Genomic DNA, 12874 nt, shown 5'->3' with positions numbered 1-12874 from the left:
AAAAAAAATTAAATAACCAAACATCACTATTGCTGATCTCAGGCAAAAATTCAAATCTAACCCATGTTCACTTTAAAACAGAATTTTGCAATTGAAAAATAACCTTCAATTTTTTTTTAACTCATTCATTTGTATCATTATGCCTTCAGAACTTATAAAATTCATTGCTCAATACTAAATTAAATTTTCTAACACATTACACAATATACTGGAATCATATCAAAACATTGTAAATCAAAAAAATAATAAGATACTTGGTAAACTAGATAATCATGAAAACATTACATACATTTCACAAAATATTATTTAATCAATTCAAAATAATCAAAATTTCTCTAACGTAACCCCTCACGATTACACATTTCACAAGATTCTGGGTTAAATAATTTGCAAAAACACACAAAAAAAATTTCTAGCTACGCATAGCTATGGCTTGTCTCATTCAGTAAAATAATTAGTCTTTAATCTCTTTCTCTTAGAAGTGCTCAAAAAATGAGTCCAGTTTTTACCGACAAGCACTCGAAACTTGTTACAAGGATATACAAATAGCATAGGATTATCGTGAAATAATTCATTTTCCATCTTGTATCATAAATCAGTAAATCGATAATCCAAAATACACATCTAGAAAACCTCAAGGATTTTCAACAGTAAAAATGTACAGTACCTATTCTGCTACATTAAAAAAAATATTTTTTTCCTAATTTTAAAGTTCAATTCTGTTTGCTTAACGCTAAAGTCCAAAATTCCTGAAATTCACACACATTTTCAAACTTTATCACTCTCGTATTAACAAATAAGCAAACACAAATCAATACTAATTAATCCTAGCACATAGACTCAACTCTTTCATTAAAACAGTAAATTACTAAAAATAGGTAAATTCAAAATCAATTTACACACCTTCTCAGAACATAATACTTTTGTACTGGTCAACAACCTAACATGCACAGTATGAAGTCATCGAATCACACCTACCAAAACACTATCTTTTTGGTTAATATTATACAAAAACAGTTTACCTAATCTTAAATTCAATTCTTAAATTAATTTAGAGAATTAATATCCTGCAGTAACCAGTAAGCAAACATAATTCAAATCAAAACCTTAATTAGTCCTCACACATAAAATTTAACACTTTCATAAAACAGTAAGTTATACAAAGTAAATAAATTCAAAAAAATAAGTTACTGATTCGATCCTTCACTAAGCAGAGGTCACGGCACCAGTGTTATGTTACTTACTTCACGTGAGAGGATCGAATATACACACACAAAAAAAAAAAAAAAAAAAAAATACTTAACTTGGTTGGACATCTTGATGTGGAGGACTCTTATCTTAATAAGCGTTGATGTCGGCCGGGCTCATCTTGACACTGGTACTTTATTTTTTTTTCACTGTAGAACAGAAACAGGAGCACTGCTGCCCAGGACGGCTATCCGCTTGGTCCTGAAAGTCCTATGTCAACACGCAGGTAACTCGTTCAAATTTCGCCTCTTTACCAGCACTCCGCAAGGAAGAGGGTTTTCAGCTTCAGGTCAGAAACGCATTTTCTAGGCAATTACGGCTCGCCTGTTCTTACTCATCCCAAGAGCAAGCTTCACGAGTAACGTCCCAAGTAAGTTCCACCCGCCAGTCAGTAAGAGAGAGAATCCAACTCGAATTTCCTTCAAGCCAGTTTTCAAGAGCAACGTCCACAAGTCCAGCAAGCCCGAAAGTCAGCGAGTCCAAGAGAAAGTGAGTCTCGCCTCTTAACCAAACGCGGCCGGGGAGCATATTTGCCGTTCCCCGCCGGAAAACCTTTCTCGTCGTAATTACATTTTGTCCAGCAAGCCCGCAAGTCCAGCAAGCCCGAAAATCAGCGAGTCCGTCAGAGAGTGAGTCAAAAAGTGAATCCAACTCGAATTTCCTTCGTCTCCTTCACAAACGCGGGCTCTCACTATGGCTTCACTTATTGCCCCCTTAATTATGGCAAAATCTTCGTTTTCAACTCCAGAATGCGGAAATAAGGGTGATCGCGCATGTGCGCCCTTCTTCACTTAGCCAACAACCGGACCCTCAATCGCCAAAAACCTGAATGACTTACATTGAAAGACAAGTAGCAACCTTTGTCCTTTCCGTCACGTACTTTACTCTCTTAAGGTCAACTAACAATGAAAATTCTTTCTCGAACATTCTAAAGCGCGCGAAATCATGACTTGGCAAAAATTGCCTCCCCTTCCCTGCTTCTTTCACAATGAATAAAAGTTTGTACAAGATTTGCAAATTAAGTAAAATAAATAATATTCATTTAAACTAAATAATATTTCCAGAAGCATCTGTTTTTCCCCAAAATTAAAGCCTTAAAATAAATAATTCAAAATCAAAATAAATTTAAATTTCCATAAATCATAAAATCATTCACATAGTTTTTATAACGCTATCAGATAATTTCTCTACATAACAACAGATATTTTGCTTGAATTTTTCTGTTTTGTTAAACGTACAATTTTATTTTAATTTCACACTTTTTCTTTTACCAGAGATGTCTTTAATAATATTTTCTTTTTCTCAGAAACAACTTTAAACACTTTCTCTTTAATCTGAAACCTCCTTAAACATTTTTCTTTCTTTTATCAGATATCTTTAATTTTAAAATCTGCTTCTCTTAAATCTTTGATTTCACAGATTTTACGCAGGATTCGTTATTTTTCCCATCGTATGAATACAAAGTACCAGTTCTGTGCATAATTGTATTTCTTAGAGGTACCTCTAAAGCAAACAAAAGTCTCAAAATCGTTTTCTTCTTATAAACAAACTCCTGCGAAAATTGGTCCTGAAATTCCGATAATGGCAAGTAATTGAAACTGATTCCTGAAACTAAATATGGCAGATAATGCATCACTGGATTTAATTAAAATCATGTTTATGTTTATGGCTTCCAAGACTCAGGATAGCAGGCAGATAAACAGTAATAGAATTCCTCCCCCCTAGAAAAAAAAAAGAAATCATTTTTGGTAGGAGAATATATATATATATATATATATATATATTAATACGCTTAATCACATAGATAGATGATTTTATTGATGTCTATCTGTTTATTAAAATTTTATTATTACATTATTTTAATCAATGTTCCTTTTCCCGTTAGAAGTATATACATATAAGTTATGAGACTGAAAAGCTTAGGAAACACTGTTTATAAACAAATAATCAGATCCAGTTCTTAGTAAACAGCCATTAATTAAACTGTAATTTCTGCAATATATTATAATGCTGACACTTTTTCAAATTAAAATTTTATTTTATTTTTTAATATATTTTCTTGTTTATTCCCAAATATTTGTATTTTCTGTTTTTCTAAGAAGTGAAACACTTATTTAGATTCTGATACTTTATTTTCATAAGAAAAATTACTAGCCTTTTGTAAAAAGCTTCTTACCTCACTCCGTTCACACGGTTTGAAACTGGGAATGAATTCTCAAGTTGATCATTCCATTCATTGGTCTTATCGACTTGAATACAGCGAGTCTGAATAAAGAGGAAAATATTTTTCGTAAATGTAACAGAGATGATAAACACACTTCTAAACAATACTTTTAAAATACAATTTTGTGGCTCTTTGAAGCTCCTTTTTAAAGATTTATTAATTATAAATATAAATATACGAGGCGTATTCGGAAACTAAGTACCGTTTTGAAAAAAAAAATAGTAAAACAATTTTTTCGAATCCAATTTTATTTTTACATGAAAATACATGTCTTAAACTATTTTTCAACATCGTTTCCGTCAGTGATCAAACACTTGTCATAGCGGGTGACCAGTTTTTGTATACCATCGTCAAAGAAACTTCCCGCCAGTTTCGATAACCACGACTCCACAGCATTTTTCGTGTCATCGTCAGATCCAAAGCGCTTGCCACCAAGCTCGCGCTTCATGTGCAGGAACAAGTGATAGTCGGACGGCGCCAAGTCCGGGCTCTACGGCGGGTGATCGAACTGCTCCCAATGAAACAGTCGAATTAAAGATTGAGTTACACCAGCAGTATGGGGCCGAGCATTGTCATGGAGCAACACAATCCCTTTACTGAGCATTCCTCTTCGTTTGTTTTGAATGGCACGCCTTAGTTTTGTTAAAGACTCACAATATCTTGCTGCATTAATGGTTTCACCTCTGGGAAGAAATTCAGTAAGCAAACCGTCTTTCGTATCCCAGAAGACAGTGCACATGATTTTTTGTGATGACATTGTCACTTTGAATTTTTGTTTTTTCGGAGAATGAGTGTGTCTCCACTCCATCGATTGTTGTTTCGATTCTGGTGTGAAATGACACACCCAAGTTTCATCACCTGTCACAATTTGGTTTAACACGTTTTCTCCCTCATCTCTGTACCTCGTGAGAAATGTCAGGGCACTACCAAGTCGCTTTGTTTTGTGAACATCAGTGAGCATTTTTGGAACCCATCGGGAACACAGTTTGCGATAATTCAAGCGGTCAGACACAATTTCGAACAAAACAGTACGTGAAATTTGTGGAAATGCCTCTGAAAGAGTTGTCATTGTGAAGCGTCTGTTCTCATGAATTGCTTCATCAAATTTCCTTACCAAATCATCGGTGACAACAGAAGGCCGACCACTCCGAGACTCGGCGTAGACATTTGTTCGACCTTGCATTAAACATTCTTACCCACTTTCTCACCATTCCATCACTTATCGCGTATTCACCGTAAACTTCTGTCACTTGACGATAGATTTCGACCGGTTTAACATTCCTCGCGTTCAAAAATTTAATCACGGCACGAATCTCACAGTCAGCGGGAGAACTAATTGTCTTAAACATTTTGAATGTGCACAGCAAACTGAAAACACACCATAGAGCAACCAAAATGGCGACAATTGAAAGTCATTGAACAAGAAAGACTAGCGGGCATGCGCGGGACGCCTATCACAGCGCTGCGACGGCGCTAGAATGAAACGGTATTTAGTTTCCGAATACGCTACGTATATATTGAAAATTTGGAAGGGATTACGTATATCTTACGTATGCGATAGGTCTTGAATATATATTTAAATAGGATACTTAAATATTTTTCCTTTAAATAAGCATTAGTATTGACTGACTACCAGCTTCTCATCGACGGTCGGCATCTATTCTCATCAGCCAATGAAAATATCTGGGTACATAAGTACATACATACACACGCATACACGTAACACATATTTATTCTTAAGATCTGAATTAAAAATAATTAAATATTTACATGGCATTAGAAAATTAACTCAAAAGCAGCCACCCGAAATGGATTTGTAATTTGAAAAAAGGTCCTTAGACATAAAAAGGTTGAAAAATGTTTTAGTTAAGACTATTTCTAAGATATTCAAATATTTCGTATTCATATAACATGGCATTCGAGTTATAAAACTTAATATTTACGACCATATTCATTGATGTAACAAATATGTTTTTTCCTACCCCTGTGCCTTTAAAAAGATTTATTCGAGTGATAATTATCATTTAATAATTCAATTTCTTAGTACAGAATTACATGCATTCAGAGAATTCAGTTCTTTTATATCTTCCTGTCTATAAAACTTTCACAGAAATATGCTTAAACCTTAAACAGTCCCCCACGTTTTTGCACAATTCCAAAGCCCACAGACCCCTCTGTTTCTAGCCCCCCATGTTTTCCTTTCTTTATAATCTACGACATGAACGCAAATGATCAGCATTCGGCAAATATGGGCACTAAGGTAATATCGGCACATTTAAACAAATGCTCATATTACACGTAATGTTTCTGAGTTGGTGCATTCGCATTGCGGCATTGGCAACGCTTAAGTGTCATGGCGACTGTGTCATTAATTTGTGTTGTTGTGCGGTTAAAACACAAAGGCAAGCGGACCATTTCTAATGTAAGTACAACTACCTGATTTTCAAATTAGGGTTGTTGTTATATTTTAGTTATATTACTTAAGCTTTAACACTCAAAATTAATTAATTTTACATGAAACCTATAAATGGCTGCAATCTTATGTGAGTATAATATCCGTTAGCTATAGCGGGCGGTGCGGTTCTTTCTCCTTTCAACAGCTATAATACCAACTATTGAATAATGTCACTAGAGCAAATAGGGGCAGCAAAGATTAAGGGTAATATGGGCAGTACCAAAAGGTTATGATATTTTCTTTTCATGAAGCAATTATTATGATGAAAATCAAGGACAGGAATTGGTGCAATGTTGCAATGTTGTGGCTCTTGTTCATTCTGGTTCCGCGAGGAATGTATCGAGTTAGAGGGTGACTCTTTCTATTGCAATGAGTCTAGCGTATGATACAAGTCCTCATTAAGAATTGTTCTTTCTTAAGTTTGTAATAATTTGTGTTAATTTAAGGGGACTCATACACCTTAAACCCCTCATGATCTTCGAATATGTCACTGTTGCAAGAATTGGGATATTTTATTTATTTTAAAAGCAATTACTTCCAACTTTTCACAGCTGACTTCATAATACAGCTGCTTTAGAAACTAGTAAGCAGAAAGTTTGTGTTGCCACAAATATTTTTGTAATTTAATCCTCTTTGTGACAAAATATTTCGCCATGTTTCCACATTGCGCGCCTGATATTTTAAAAATGGCTAATGGTACATACTTGAAATTAGATGGAATTCTTTATATGGGCACTATTTTCGAACGGAACCAACAATCTGATAAATATTTTAATATTGAAAATTTTTATGGACGAAAACATTACAAATTTTGTTAATAAAATACATTTTATAAACTAAACTCAAAATAAAATAAAAATTGAACATGAAATTTTTAGAATTTTAGGTTCGCAGTAGTTTCTAAATGTTATGAAAGCTATATATTAAATATGGAAATAAATTATGAAACAGAATGTTTTAAACTGTGCGCGCAAGTTGGAAACATGACGAAAAATGTTGTCACAAAGCGGATTAAATTATAAAAATATTTGTGGCAACACAAACTTTCTAATGACTATTTCAGAAAGCAGCTATATTATGTAGTCAGCTGTAAAAGGTTGGAAGTAATTGCTTTTAAAATCAATAAGTAATCCCAATTCTTGCAACAGTCACCTATTCGAACATCTTTTGGGTTTTAAGGTGTATGAGTCCCCTTAATAATTTATTTATTTTCACTACTCAATTATTTTTAATTTATAGATAAAAACTTGGAAATTTTTTGTGATACAATTTGTTCAACTAGTTCAGTTTGACTTTACTTCTTATCATTTGCCAAACTTAGAATCTCTGTGAAAATGCATTTCTGTTTGGAAAAGGTAAATGTAGAGTTGACATTTTTTTTACCTTTTTAATAATGCAACCTGCCCATATTTCCGACCAATTGTGTCCATATTACCTAAAGTATTAGTGAAATGTGGGCAATTGCAGAATTTGTTTTGGAGCTTCTTTATGCACATAGCACTAAGAGTTAAAAGTTTGTTCGTAATAATTAGAAAGACCATACTCTGAAATTTGAAATATTGAGCCATATAAAAAGTCTGCGCGATTATTTGGTATATTTTTAAACAAAAATTGTCTTTACTGAAACTCAATTTTAATCAAGGACATATTGACCATTATTGTCTATGACCTTTTGCCATTTCTCAGGTAGCTTCATAATTCCATCGGTGTAAAATTTCTGTACTTTGTCGTCGAAAAACTTGGCCAAGTGATTTTCAGCGGCTCTTCGGTCGGCCATTTTTTTACCATCAAGAGACTTTTGCAGAGACCAAAACAAATGATAGTTAGACGGTGCAATTCCGAGCTATTCTGTGGATGTATCAGAACTTCCCAACCAAGGTTCTTCAATTTGTTCCGAGTCATCAAATATGCGTGTGGCCGCGTTTGCCATGATGGAACACCACTCTCTTTCTGTTTGCCAATTCTGGTCGCTCATTCTAGATTGCTTCTTTCGAACGGCGGAGTTGTGCACAGTACAGAGCCGAATTGATGGTTTCGCAGGTTTTAGCAGCTTATAACGGACAATTTCTCATGTGGCACCCAAACATAGACTCTCTTTTTGCAGCCTGCACTTTTCAAATGATGTAATTAGATATACTAATTTAAATATATTTTTGTGTGAAGTACAATGTCCGATGTACAATGAAAGTTTGTATGATGTATGTTCGAAGTAATTATGTTACATTAATTTGCCATAATCCAACTTTTGTTGATAGGTTAATTTATTTTTAATAATTGTATACCGTATCTTTGTAATTGTATATTTAATACGTATGTCTGTAGAGTCATTAGGTTATTTGGAAGCAGAAAAGATGAAAAATATGCAACCGCCTTCGCCGGGAATTGAACCACGGACCTCGGAATACCGGCCCAGCGTGCTACCGTTACACCACGAAGGCACGCTAGGAAAGTGGAAGAAATACCTTATATACTCTTCTTCTTAAAGGGCGACTAAGTCCCCTAAAACCCTAGCCAATTCCTGGGTGCGGAGAATCATCATCCACAACCCTTTTAGTTCGGGCGCCACTTGTAGAGTCATTAGGTTAATTGGAAGCAGAAAAGATGAAAAATATGCAACCGCCTTCGCCGGGAATCGAACCACGGACCTCTGAAATACCGACTCAGCGTGCTACCGTTACACCACGAAGGCACGCTAGGGAAGTAGGAGAAATACGTTATAAGTCTAGTATTATTGTAAAGTTTATATGTAAATGTCTTGTTAGGCTGACATCCTATGCGGGCCAACCGAAAGCCCAGCGGGTACAGTAGTGCGGCGGAGCAATATTTGTAAAAGTCACTGACGAAGTTCTCGTGCTCCGTCCACTTTTCCCTGTCCCTGCTGTTTTCAAATGATCTCAAAGTGTCATGTGGTTGATGTTTAGTGTCTCAGGTATTTCCTGACAGCTTGCATTCCTGTCTTGCTCCATCAGTTGCAAAACTTCATCAACGTCGTCAATGGCTGGCCGACTAAAGCGAGGTTCTGGAAGTTCTGGAAGTTTCGATGTTTTGACATCAAAACTTCCAGAACGGAATCGAGCAAACTATTCCTGGGTCCTTCGTTTACTCACAGCATTCTCACCGTACACCTCACAAATTTTTCAGCATCTTTTTGCAGCGTTTTTAACTTTTTATTTCGTTGAAAGAAGTAAAAAGGAAGTCAATGGAAAAAAATAAATTTCGACTGCTATCGAATGATATTTAACGATGTTTTTGCGTGACATCTGTACGTAAAGACAGAATGAAGGATTTTTCCAAACGAATTATAAAACTGATTTAAAATGGATTCAGAAGAGATTTTATTGTGGAGTCTATACGTACGCACGTACGCATGTACGTATGTATGTATCTCGCATCAAAAACGAATAGCCTCAGAAAGTTAAAATTTTGTAGATGTAGTAGGTAGATGTGCACTTCCTATTTTGGTTGCAATCGGCTGCATCAAAAGTACATAAATATATTTATATATATATCCACTCTGTTACTCTGCTCAGTGATCTCACTTTCTTTATTCTTATATATTTGTAAATTGTGTATATTTTGCTTTAAAAATATTGAATTATGTTGTTTTTAATCTTTGCTTTAAGGTTTTTATGCCTTTAGTTAACCAGCAACCAGCATGTTGTAGTTGTAGAATTACCAACACTTTAAAAGTTGTTTAAAATGCGGCTAAGTTTATTTTTTTTACCAAAGCAGCCATATTTGTTTGCATTTGAAACTTAGCAGAATAGTGGATTTGTTGCCAATCTAGAAGAACAAAGTTTCGCAACAACAAAGTAACGTCTTGTTTTTTATTATTGCGAATTAAATTATGCTTAATCCATTCTGGAATTATCATTTAAGTTATTAAATTATCTCGTATATTGACTCAGCACAGCTTCCATAACAAATTAAGTCAGTTTCTACGCCTTCAGTGTCTTTTTAATGAGAGAGACCAAAAGCAAACTTTCACTTTTGTTCACCGAAAAATCTGCCTTCTTTCCGCTGGTCGAATTGCTTGTTTTGCGTAGAAACTGTAATTTTAATTGCAAAACAAAATTTTAATTGTTTTAACTGTATTTGGTGTTTCACGTTTTTCTCTATCTTTCAATTGTTAACATAGATATTATGAGGTTCTATGTTTTTTTGCCTTCTCGCGAAGTGAGAACTGAATTAATTGTATGAGAAATATATCCCTAATGAAATTCTAGGAAATAAGTTTAAATGAAAGGCAGAAAAAATGCGTATAGCTTAATATTCCGTACAAAGAAGTGATGTGGTATATACATCAGACATTTTATAGTAAGAAAGCATCACATAGCTTATTTATTCAGATATTTCTCTCATTTTGAAATCAATATAACTTTTTATTAGTCAATATAATAATTATTAAATTTATTAATCAATATAACTTTCAACGAATTAGAAAGCTATCTTCACAGACAGTGGAAGGTGAATGTCACCTTTTGAGCAGATATTCGTTTGAGAGAATCGGGTGAGTGTTGCCGGATATATAGGCATCAACACCATTTAGTGGCAAAAAACCGCTGAGAATTTTTATGTAACATAATATACTAATTTCAGATAAATGTAAAGTAATTTAGTGTAGTATATTTTCAGTTAAGTGTGTTTTGGTGAGTTTAACTTGAAGAGACATTAGGATTTTTGGAAGCCGGAGAGAGGAAAAATTAGCAATCGCCTTCTCCGGGAATCGAACCACGGACCTCTGGAATACCGGCCCAGCGTGCAGAACCACTACACCACAAAGGCACGCAAGGCAAGTGGGAGAAATACCTTATATACTCCCCTTTTTAAAGGGCGATTGGGATTTTCAGGGGACCCAATCGCCAAATCCTGGGTGTGGAGAAACCTCATCCTATTATCCTATGTATACCCTTTTAGTTCGGGAGCCACTCTAGAGACATTAGGATTTTTTGAAGCCGCAGAGAGGAAAAATTAGCAATTGCCTTCGCCGGGAATCGAACCACGGACCTCTGGATTACAGGCCCAGCGTGCAGAACCACTACACCACGAAGGCACGCTAGGAAAGTGGGAGAAATACATTATAACCTTATTTCTAACAAGTTAAAAGTCTCTAGTATTCTCTTTTGTTTTAAATTTCTGGAGTTGAAAGTCCAAACGCATTGTATTTTCACAGTTTTAAGGTTTAAACTATACAATCTGTCGGGAGCATACAAATGAACCAGACCTCTAAAACAGAGCTTGAGACTTTTCATTGTGCCTTATAAATACCACAGAGACAAGGAAAGGGTGTAAAGGACACTTTTATTATATCCAAATAATGCTTAACAGACTGCACCTCTTAGTACTTACAGAAGCCAGTACTTTTTCCTTAAATTAAGGATAATGGATAACCTTAAAATTAAGAAGTTAAGTAGTAAAATTAATGAAGTTAAGTAATTAATGAAGTTCACAATTTAAATAGCTCGCAATCTGACTCCGACCGAACTCGGCACAAACAAGCCTAATGGCAAGAATAACTCAACTAAAAAGAATTCTAATCGGAAGAGGATCAAAGTTAGCAACGAGGCCTTAAAGCAGGGAGAACACGCTCTGATTTCACCCCCATCCCTCCAAAACCTTCATATAAATACTTCTTTGATTATGCCTAATTTAAATATCGGGAGTGCTGAAAGTTTAGATTGTGTCAGGGAAATGAAATGAAGCTTGATATAAAAGTAATGTAACTTGAAATAACGGTTAGGAATTTAAAATGAACCTTACAAACTAACCGTACAAATATTGTTTGGATGCAAGGGGTATAGGTGGGGAAAGACGGAATAATTTACGGAATTTTTATTCATATTTGATAAGCTTTAGTTCGAATGTTACAGATTTCGTGTACTTATGGGACTTTTAATCTATGTAAATTGCGTATTACAAGTAGAGGAAATAACTAAAGACATATTAGAAAAAATCTTAGTTTTATTTTTGAATTTCATTAATTTTTAATAAGTATTTTCTTGTATTCATTTACAGTTTTGAAACATTTATGAGCTCCTGTTTTCAAACTGCAAACGGAGCTTTATTATATGTATGATTAGACATTTGCATTATAAATTCTGTCTCATTTTGAATAAATATAAATCGCATGGAGCACCTTATTCGGAAAATTCTATTTAAAATAAAGCGCTCTTGTGCTTAAAGTATTTTCCTGCTTACTTAAATTTTCATGACAACCAAAATAATGTTTTATTTAGCATCACGTATATGAACGTTCTTTTAAATGCACAAAAATAATTTTAGTTGCAAAATTATAAAATTCCATTCGTTTGTTTGATTTTTAGTCTTTCAAAATCCATTGTTTTTTTTTTTATCGAAATTTTCCGAGGAATATTCTAAATATGTCCGTACCTGTATTTCTTTGATTTGGTTTACTTGTGGAAAGGTAACCGAGGAATATCTACTGATGGGATGGAAGTCATCGTGCAGGACTTTCTAAGGGATACTGTTTCGTATTAACATTACACATGGGAAAAAAACCAAGAAGAAGTCCATGCAGCCCAGGTCTAACTACCACATTTCAGCGACGGTCGACTTCCTGCATCACCTTTCATCTGAAATGATACGTTGACATCAAGATATTAGAGGTTTAGAAGCGAACCTTTCACAAATCCATATATTTAAATTTATGGATTAAAATATTTTTTAACTTATTCAGATGCATTTTCAAATCCGTAAGATTATGTTAAGTAAGCATTCTGTTTCAACAAACTGAGCAAAGAATCGTGCCTCCTAAGAAATGTCTATAAAGCAAAGAACACTTTCAAAATATTTATAATATTAAATAGTTTCAAAACGATAAGTCTTTTAAAACACGAACATTTGGGTTTTGAAATGATAAAATGCATGGTGTCTGTTTTACTACAAGCTTTTCTTCCTTAAATGTGAATCTAAGCTCTTGTTTTCTT

At 34.4% G+C, this 12874-nt stretch overlaps 1 long non-coding RNA gene and 1 other non-coding gene across 2 annotated transcripts; both read right to left on the bottom strand.

Annotated features, from left to right (window-relative positions):
• Nucleotides 1-2483: 2483 nt before the first annotated feature.
• Nucleotides 2484-12510, bottom strand: LOC146993410 (uncharacterized). Its single transcript, XR_015038727.1, has 3 exons — nucleotides 12318-12510; nucleotides 3425-3513; nucleotides 2484-2969 (listed from the first exon to the last, which is right to left on the bottom strand). It is a non-coding gene; the product is annotated as an uncharacterized LOC146993410 (long non-coding RNA).
• Nucleotides 10907-10980, bottom strand: TRNAT-UGU (transfer RNA threonine (anticodon UGU)). Its single transcript has one exon. It is a non-coding gene; the product is annotated as a tRNA-Thr (tRNA).
• Nucleotides 12511-12874: the final 364 nt, after the last annotated feature.

The sequence above is a fragment of the Stegodyphus dumicola genome, chromosome X1, assembly GCF_044657685.1.
Source record: "Stegodyphus dumicola isolate Sdum_Otavi_A_Nest chromosome X1, ASM4465768v1".
NCBI classification, from domain to species: domain Eukaryota; kingdom Metazoa; phylum Arthropoda; class Arachnida; order Araneae; family Eresidae; genus Stegodyphus; species Stegodyphus dumicola.
Note: the sequence above shows the minus strand (reverse complement) of the source record. Positions and strands in the feature narration are given on the sequence as shown.